Source organism: Gossypium hirsutum, chromosome D13 (assembly GCF_007990345.1).
Source record: "Gossypium hirsutum isolate 1008001.06 chromosome D13, Gossypium_hirsutum_v2.1, whole genome shotgun sequence".
NCBI classification, from domain to species: Eukaryota; Viridiplantae; Streptophyta; class Magnoliopsida; order Malvales; family Malvaceae; genus Gossypium; species Gossypium hirsutum.
In genome coordinates this window covers 16,607,896-16,616,493 of record NC_053449.1, presented here as the reverse complement: position 1 = coordinate 16,616,493, position 8,598 = coordinate 16,607,896, and positions in this window count along the sequence as shown.

Sequence of the window (8,598 nt, the reverse complement as noted above, 5' to 3'; positions counted from 1 at the left end):
TTATTAAACTATGAGATGTGATATCGAGCTGTGAGAAATAATATTATGATTTTGCAAATGAGTGATTGGCATTATAAATTCGTTCCACTAGCACTGGGTGCGCATATCGTTGGTTTGTCCAACCAGAGCTGGGCTCACTATTGATTTTGTCGGTTTATCCGACTAGCGCTGGGTGCAACCTTTGTCAGCTTGTCTAACTAGTGTTGGGCACACAATCGTCGGTCTAACCGACTAGTGCTGGGCTCAAACATTGTTAGTTTAACCAACTAGAGCTGGGCTCACTTTTAACATTGTCGGTTAATCTGACTAGCACTGGGCGTAAATTCTTTTGTGGTTTATCCGCTAGGGACATGGTGCCAGGTAGCTAATGGACCATACAGCAAGGTTTTATGACTTATGTGAAAAGAGTGGTATATTGATATTATTAAAGGTTTATGGTAATTTTTATTTTGTTGAAACATAATTCATATGATTTGATTATTCTTGTGGTTTGTTATGTAAATGAAGCCTATTAAATGTGAATTGGTTTTCATGTTCGCAGGTTAGATAAATAGTAGATTTAGACTCGGCATCTTTCAAGAATCCCGAATTCAACATTAGTGATGTTTATTTTTGAAATCTTAGCATGTACCTAGGGTGTGATTATGTTTATGATGTTGAATTTTTTGAGTATGTGATTTCAAGTTATGTATATAGATATATGTTTTGTAACATGTTTTGATTATGGTTGGATTTTAGCCTACATGTCTATGTCATGAGATAATGTTCAATGAAATTAGTCATTTTGAGAAAGTTAAGCATAGGTTATGTTTTTACCATATTCAATTATGTATTTGTTTGAACTTTATTTGAGGTACTTATGAATGGTACATTAGATGTGAATGGATAATTTAAATATGGTGTCGATGAGGGCACATTAGTTAAACACTTAATATGTGTGTTTTGTTACATTTTGAGCATGCTTTAATGTGCTTTGATGTTGCTTGATGTCCCTTTGATAGTGTGTTTAGTTAAGTTGAGTGACTATGTATGTGTTGGTTTTGAAAAAAGCTTGTTTTTAGGTGATTTTTTGTTCACACGGCCTGGCACACGGGTGTGTGTCTCAACTGTGTATGACACACGGCCTGGCGACACGGCCGTGTGTCCCCTATAGGTTCTTTTGCATGCAAGTTAGGCTGTTACACGGCCTAGCACATGTCCTGGCACACGGGCGTGTGGCTTTGGCTGTGTGACCCAAGTTAGAGAGTTACACGGGCACGGACACAGACTGGGACACGGTCGTGTGTCCCTACTTCGAATGCCCACACGGCCTAAGAAACTGACGTGTGTCTTAGCCGTGTGAGTCACATGGCCTGGCCACACAACCGTATGACCCCTGTAGTCAATTTTTTAAAAACTTTTCCTTAAACTTTTAAATTGATTTCTAATTGGTCCCGATATGTTTCTAAGGTATTTTTGGAGCCTCAAAGGCTCGACTTAGGGACGTTACGCATGTAAATATTTGAATTATAATATGTTTATGATTACATATTTATTGTATGTTAAATTTTTTGATTATATAGTAACACTCCATAACCCTACTCCGGCAATGGACACGGGTTTGGGGCGTTACAAAACTTGTAGACTTACTAGAAAAGATAGAACCTATATGGTGTAAGTGGATTTATAAGAGGAAAAAAAATACGGATGGTAAAGTGGAAACTTATAAAGCTAAATTTGTAGCAAAATGTTATACTAAAAAAGAAGGTATTGATTACGAAGAAACCTTCTTTTCGGTCGCCATTCTCAAGTCAATCTTCATACTACTATTCATTGTGGCGACTCTCGATTTGATCAAGTGATCCCTCATGGAACCAACTGAATATATGATGCAACTTACCAAATAAATAGTTAAAGGAAATGAGCATAAAGTTTGCAAACTGCTTAGATCCATATATGGACAAAAGCAAGCATCCTTATGGAATCAAACATTTGATTAAGAGATCAAGACTTTTAGATTTGAGTAAAACATATATGAACCTTGTGTTTATAAACATTTAGGGGATGGAAAAATGATCTTGCTCGTTCTATATGTCGATGACATTCTACTCGTTAGGAATGATGTAGCAACATTGTCATTGGTGAAACTGTGGTTAATCTAACAGTTTAGCATGAAGGACTTAGGGGAAGCTAATTTTGTTCTATGTATTCAAATCCTAAAGGATTGAAAGAACAAAGTGATAACATTGTCTCAGTCTTTATACATAGACAAGATATTGGAGCTTTATGTAATGACTGATTCGAAAAAGGGAAATCAACCCTCTATATCGAGTTTTCATCTCTCTTTGGAGGATTATCCTAAGATAGTGGAAGAAAGAGAGAACATGAGAAATGTTCCTTATGTTTCAATAGTAGGAAGTCTCATGTATGCCATGTTATGCACATGCCCAAATATCTGTTTTACAGTGGGGTTGGAAAGTCGATATTAGGCGAATCCAAGACTAAGACACTAACAAGCAGTTAAACATATACTCAAGTATTTATGGAGAACTAGGGATTATATGCTTGTGTATTCTAGAGGAGATCTTACTCTTATAAGATATACTGATTCTAACTTCCAAACATGTCGAGACTTGAGGAAATTGACATCAGGTTGTGCTTTTGTCTTAGGCGACAAGTCTATTATGTAGAGAAGTGTATAGTAGAGCTGCAATGCTAACTTCACTATGGAAGGTCGAATATAAGGTATGAAAAAGCTATGACACTGTAATTGTGCGGGTATAGCTAAAGCTCAAAGGATAAAAAAGATTGATACAAAGTATCATAAGATAGACGGTAGTGTTTGACGGAATAGTGGATGTAGTCAAAGATCACATTTGAGGACAAACCTTGGGGATCTGTTTTGCTAAGACTCTTCTAGATAGAGAGAATTTTGGGAAACATATGGAGGGGCACAAGAATGCAAAACATGACTCCTCTACTTTACTAAGGCAAATAAGAGACTATCGAATTTGGTACCCTAAGTGTAGTATTTTTGTTAATGTACACTTGTAATTTTTTCGAAGAGATTAGTTAATAAAATAAATTTATTGATTAAATTAATATACTTTGTATAATTGTCCTCATATGATTTTGCACGCAAAGCAAAACGAAGCAAATGTTGCTCATTGGTTGTCTAATGTTTAAATAGTACTAAGTGATATTACATGGTCGGATCGTAATACGGAAAGACATCTTATATTAGTAGACAAACCAAAACATGTCTGTAGTCTAATCGGAAAGAGCAAACTGATTGAAAGAATAATATGTCATCTATCAAGTCAATTGGGAAGATGTTTTGTCCTTGGCATTGGAGCAGATGACTCTTAATAGATAGAGATATAGATGTGACTGATTGGGCTGGTATCACATCAAACTAGACCCAAGAAGAATAGATCATGAAACAGTTTGTGGATTTATTCACTTGTAATGCTCATAGTGTGACATACCTAAATCATAAGTGGATGACGGACTATGTGTGTGTGACTTGTACACTTTGATGTAAGTAAAAGCTTGAGTTCGAATAGATAAGGAACCGAAAGTTGGTGCATTGGGTGTACAACTTCTATAGTATGTAGAGTCATTCAAAATAGTGGAATTCATAACCCAAGACATGGGTAAACGATATCCTCTCATTGGCATTACATAGTTGATGAAAAGTAAATGTGACCACGAGTCATTCTTCTTTGTGATGGATGACTTGATTACTATTTGATAGTAATTGACTTTTAATGAAGAAAGATGTAATGGTTACCATGAGATAAAATAAGATCACATTGGGAGAACATATATTATCCCAAAAAGATTAAAGATATCCTATGAGGGAAACACACTTATGACAAGGTCAGGGTGAAAACTGATCGAATTGCTTTCGTAATGGTATGCTGTTGGGGAAAGCTCAGTCATGATACTATAGTGGAATGAATTAATAACTAAATGAGTTTATAATTAATAGGTAAAAAGCTAAAACTTAATTATAAAACATTTGAGCCTCAATTGCATATGTTCAATCGGTCCCTCTGCTAGCTCGTTGAAACCAGAAATGAATTGTAAGTTGAATCAAATGAATAGAAATGGTGAAATGGAGAAATATGAAACATTTGGAACTAATTATGATTTGCCCCAAAATGAAAATAAAAATGGAGAAATGAAAAAATTTGGAAATGAATGTGGTTTTCTCCAAAAAGAAAATGAAAAATGAAAATGACCTGAAAGCTGAATTTATGTTTTCCAAATTAAATAAATTTAAAAAATGGAAACAAATCATTTGGTCATAGTGAATCGTTGAATGCAAAAATATTAAATATATTCTCATAGATTATTTTATAGTAAAGTCGTCATAATTTTAACGGAATTAGAATTGGGTTGAGAACATTATTTAATTAGGAATATATTGAAGTTTACTTTTGAGAAATAGAAAAAAAAATATTGGGTTGAATCAAATTATAAAGTATTGGGTTAAAAGCTCAGGAAGTACTTGTAATTGGACATAATATGAAAAAGGCCCAAAAGCCCCTTACATCCTAGTTGAACTAAGATTTCATTTTTCTAATTGAAATAAACTTCTCTAATTCAATAAGGGTTCTACCTTGTCTCCCTATAAATTGATAGCACCGGTAGAGCTATTAACACAATTTTCAAATATCATTATTCTGCCCAGAAATAGAGAGACTTTTATTCTCTAAGAATTACAATATTTTCTGAAATAATGATTCTACTAGTTTCTATTTTGAAGAGAAATTTTCGTTTTCACTCAAAAAGAAGATAACTATTTCTAGTTTCTATGTTTGATTTGTTTTGTTTGAGCCCACACTTGAAGCTATTTGTGGAACGAGAAGAGTGAAGAAGATCGTTTGGTTGAAAGTCGAGAACGAGAAATATTTGTCTATTCGAAAACATAGGTACAATTTTAGTCTAGGGTTTATTTCTATAAATATAAAAATCCGGATCGATTTTCAAAATTTTTATTTTCGCTGTGCAAGAAAAACATTTTCAAATTGGATTTTTTTCCAACACATGATAGCATATGATTCATTAATTGATAAATTTCTTTATGAGAAATATTGTTAGAATCTACTGGTTGAGTAAATGGAGGCAAAAACTTTGGATTCATGAATATGGAAATGTCTGCTTACCAGGAGAGATATTTGTAATAGGGGGAAAGATATTCACATTTGGGGTGGTATTGATAGTTGGGTGCAGTAAGGTCAACCAAGTCTTTATATGAATATGGAAAGAATGAATCTTTAACAATTCTGGTAAAATAATGGTGTAAGAATAATGGAAATGGATGAGATCTTTGAAAAGTAGGAAATTGTCTTAATGAGAAGGGCATATAGGTCTTTCTTGATAATGAGGAGCCACAATCGAATTATGTGGGGAAAGGATATTATTGGTAGATTTTCGATGAAAAAATCTTATTCATTGTTGTGGAAAGAAAGTCATGCCAATCAAGTCACTATATAACATTCACGTGCACAATTTGGAAAATCTGAAAATCCAAGAACTAGATAATTCTTAACAATGTACCTTCAAATCAGCCAGGGGCCCTGCCCATATTAAGTGCACCGACGACATCCATTTTGAATTCCTTTGAAGATCATGAGAAGGAGGATTGTTTAGTCCTAATTGTAACACCCCTTGCCCATCTCCGACATCGGATTAGGATTATGGGATCCTACAACAGTTCACCAATTAAGAATATGAAATTTCAACTCAAAATTCAATTTAGTCATTCATTAATAGATAAAAATTAGATAATCATGTTAATCATACAAAAAAAAGACTTAAATCAAGCCTAGGAAACTCTTAAATCAATTAAAAAAACATGGACTAATTCGAAACAAAACAAAAAAGTATGGTAAAAATAGAAAACATGCGTCACATGGCTATGTGACAGCCTGATGTCGTATGGCACTTTGTTCAATTTTGTCCCTAAAATCGAAACAAACTTATTTTTCATAATTAAGACCAAACCTATTATGTCGAATTCATTATCATCCTAAAACAACCCTCAAATTTTGAAATTTTATAAGAAAACCCAACAAGTTTCAATATTTAATCATTTTAGTCCCTAAAATTAAAAGTATTCAAAATCACTTCACAAATTAGTCCAAATTCATTATCAAGCTTCAAAACTAAACCATTAACAACTAAAAAGCTTCAAAAATATCAATGGCGAGTTTTTTAATCTTTAAAAGTATTTCAAAATAGTCTCCAGCCTAAATACTTCAAGCAACAACGATCTCAAATTTTTTTTACGAAAACCCGACTAATAAGATACTTACATGCATAGGTCAAAAGCTTTAGAAGTTTGAAGCTTATTTTCCTCCTTCAATGGAGATATTTTCAGTGATGGAAAGAAACAAAGATGATGACTTTTCTTTTATTATTTTAATCATCATGGTTAATTAAATTATAACATATGTTTTATAATATAATTTAATGACTAATCGATCATTAAAAAATCTATGGTTAAATTGCCATATAAAACCATTAAATTATATCTCTATGCTCAATTAACTCATATAAATTAATAGAGATTAACTTTTGCAATTTTTACGATTTAGTCATTTTTCTTTAATTAACTAACCAAACGTCAAAATTTTCGGACCAAATTTTAATACGACACTAATGACTTCGTAAATATTAATTATTTAATATTTATGGACTCACACGTCAAAATTGTGGTCCCAAACCCACCATTTTTGACACCATTGGAAAAAGGGCAGTTACAACTCTCCCCCTTTAGGAAATTTCATCCTCGAAATTTTTACTCGAGAATAAGTTTGGATATTGGGATTTCATCGATTCCTTAGTTTCCCAAGAAGCTTCCTCAATACCATGTTGATGCCATAGAACTTTTGCTTACGGCACCCGTTTATTCTGAAGTTCGTTTACGTTAGGAGAAATCACATGTAAAAGATCTGATCTATACCGTCTCAACATTGAAACATGGAAAATGTTGTGAGTCTTTTCGAGTTTAGAATGTAGAGCCAATGTGTAAGCTACAGGACTTATTCTTTCAATAATCTCATACGGCTCGATAAACCTCGGACTAGGTTTTCTTTTTCTGTCGAATCGCAACACCTTTTTCCACGGTGAAACTTTTAAAAACAATCGATCGCCAACAAAAAATTCTATATCTTTTCGTTTTAAGTCATCGTACGATTTCAGACGATCCAATGCTACTTTCAGACAATCACGAATAACATAGACTTTATCTTTAGTTTCATGAATCAAGTCTCAAATAATTTGGTTCCGTTCAATTCTGACCAATATAGTTGTGTTCTACATTTTCATCCGTATAAAGCTTCAAACAATGCCATTTTAATGTTGGACTAATAGTTTTTATTATAAGAAAATTCAACCAATGACAAATATTTTTTCCAGCCACCTTAAAACTCGAGAATTCAACACCGTAACATGTCTTCTAGAATCTGTATTATCCATTTTGATTGTCCGTTTATTTGTGGATGAAATGTTGTACTAAAGTTAAGTTAGTACCCAACATCTCGTGAAGTTTACCCCAAAATCCAAAGGTGAATCTCATGTCTCGATCAGAAATAATAGACAATGGCACTCCATATAATCTTAAAATCTCAGATACATACAACTCAGTTAACTTTTCAAGTGAATAATTTGTTCTAACCGGAATAAAATGAGTCGATTTCGTCAATCTATCAACAATAGCCCAGATCAAGTTTTTCTTTCTCAATGTCACAGGCAATCCAGATATGAAATCCATCATGACGCACTCTCATTTCCATTCAGGAATCATAACAGGCTGCAATAATGCAGACGAAACCTGATACTCGACTTTCACTTGTTGGCAAACCAGACATTTAGCCACAAATTATGAAATTTCACGTTTCATCCCCAGCCACCCACACATCTATTTCAAATCACAAAACATTTTAGTATTAACCACATGAATTGAGTACATATTGCTGTGGGCTTCTAATAAAATGTCTCATTCAACTCTAGACCATTCGAAACACACAATCTATTGTGAAAATATAACATACCATCAATACCAACTCTGAATTCCGTATATTGATCACTCTAAATTTGTTATCATTTACCTATCAATTTCGGGTCATCATTTTGTAACTCCCAAATTATCTGAAGAAATAACGGTCTAGCTTTCAGTTTAGCGAAAATAGAATCATCACGATTCAATGTCAACTGAGCGTTCAATGTTCTCAAATCAAATAGTGATTTCTTACTTAATGAGTCAACAACAACGTTAGCTTTTCCCGAGTGATAGTCAATTACCATATCATAAATTTTCAATCACTCGAGCCACTGTCGTTGTCCCAAGTTCAATTCTTTTTGAGCCATTAAATATTTCAGGCTTTTATGATTGGATATACGTGGCATTTTTCACCGTACAAGTAATATCGCCAAATCTTCAAAGAGAAAACAATCACGACCAGTTCTAAATAGTTTTAGCTGTCGAGAAGCATAACCTATAACATTTCCCTCTTGCATCAATACACAACCTAACCCACTAAACAATGCATCATTGTAAACAAAATATTCTTTCGGATTCAGGTTGAGTCAATACAAGAGCTTCTA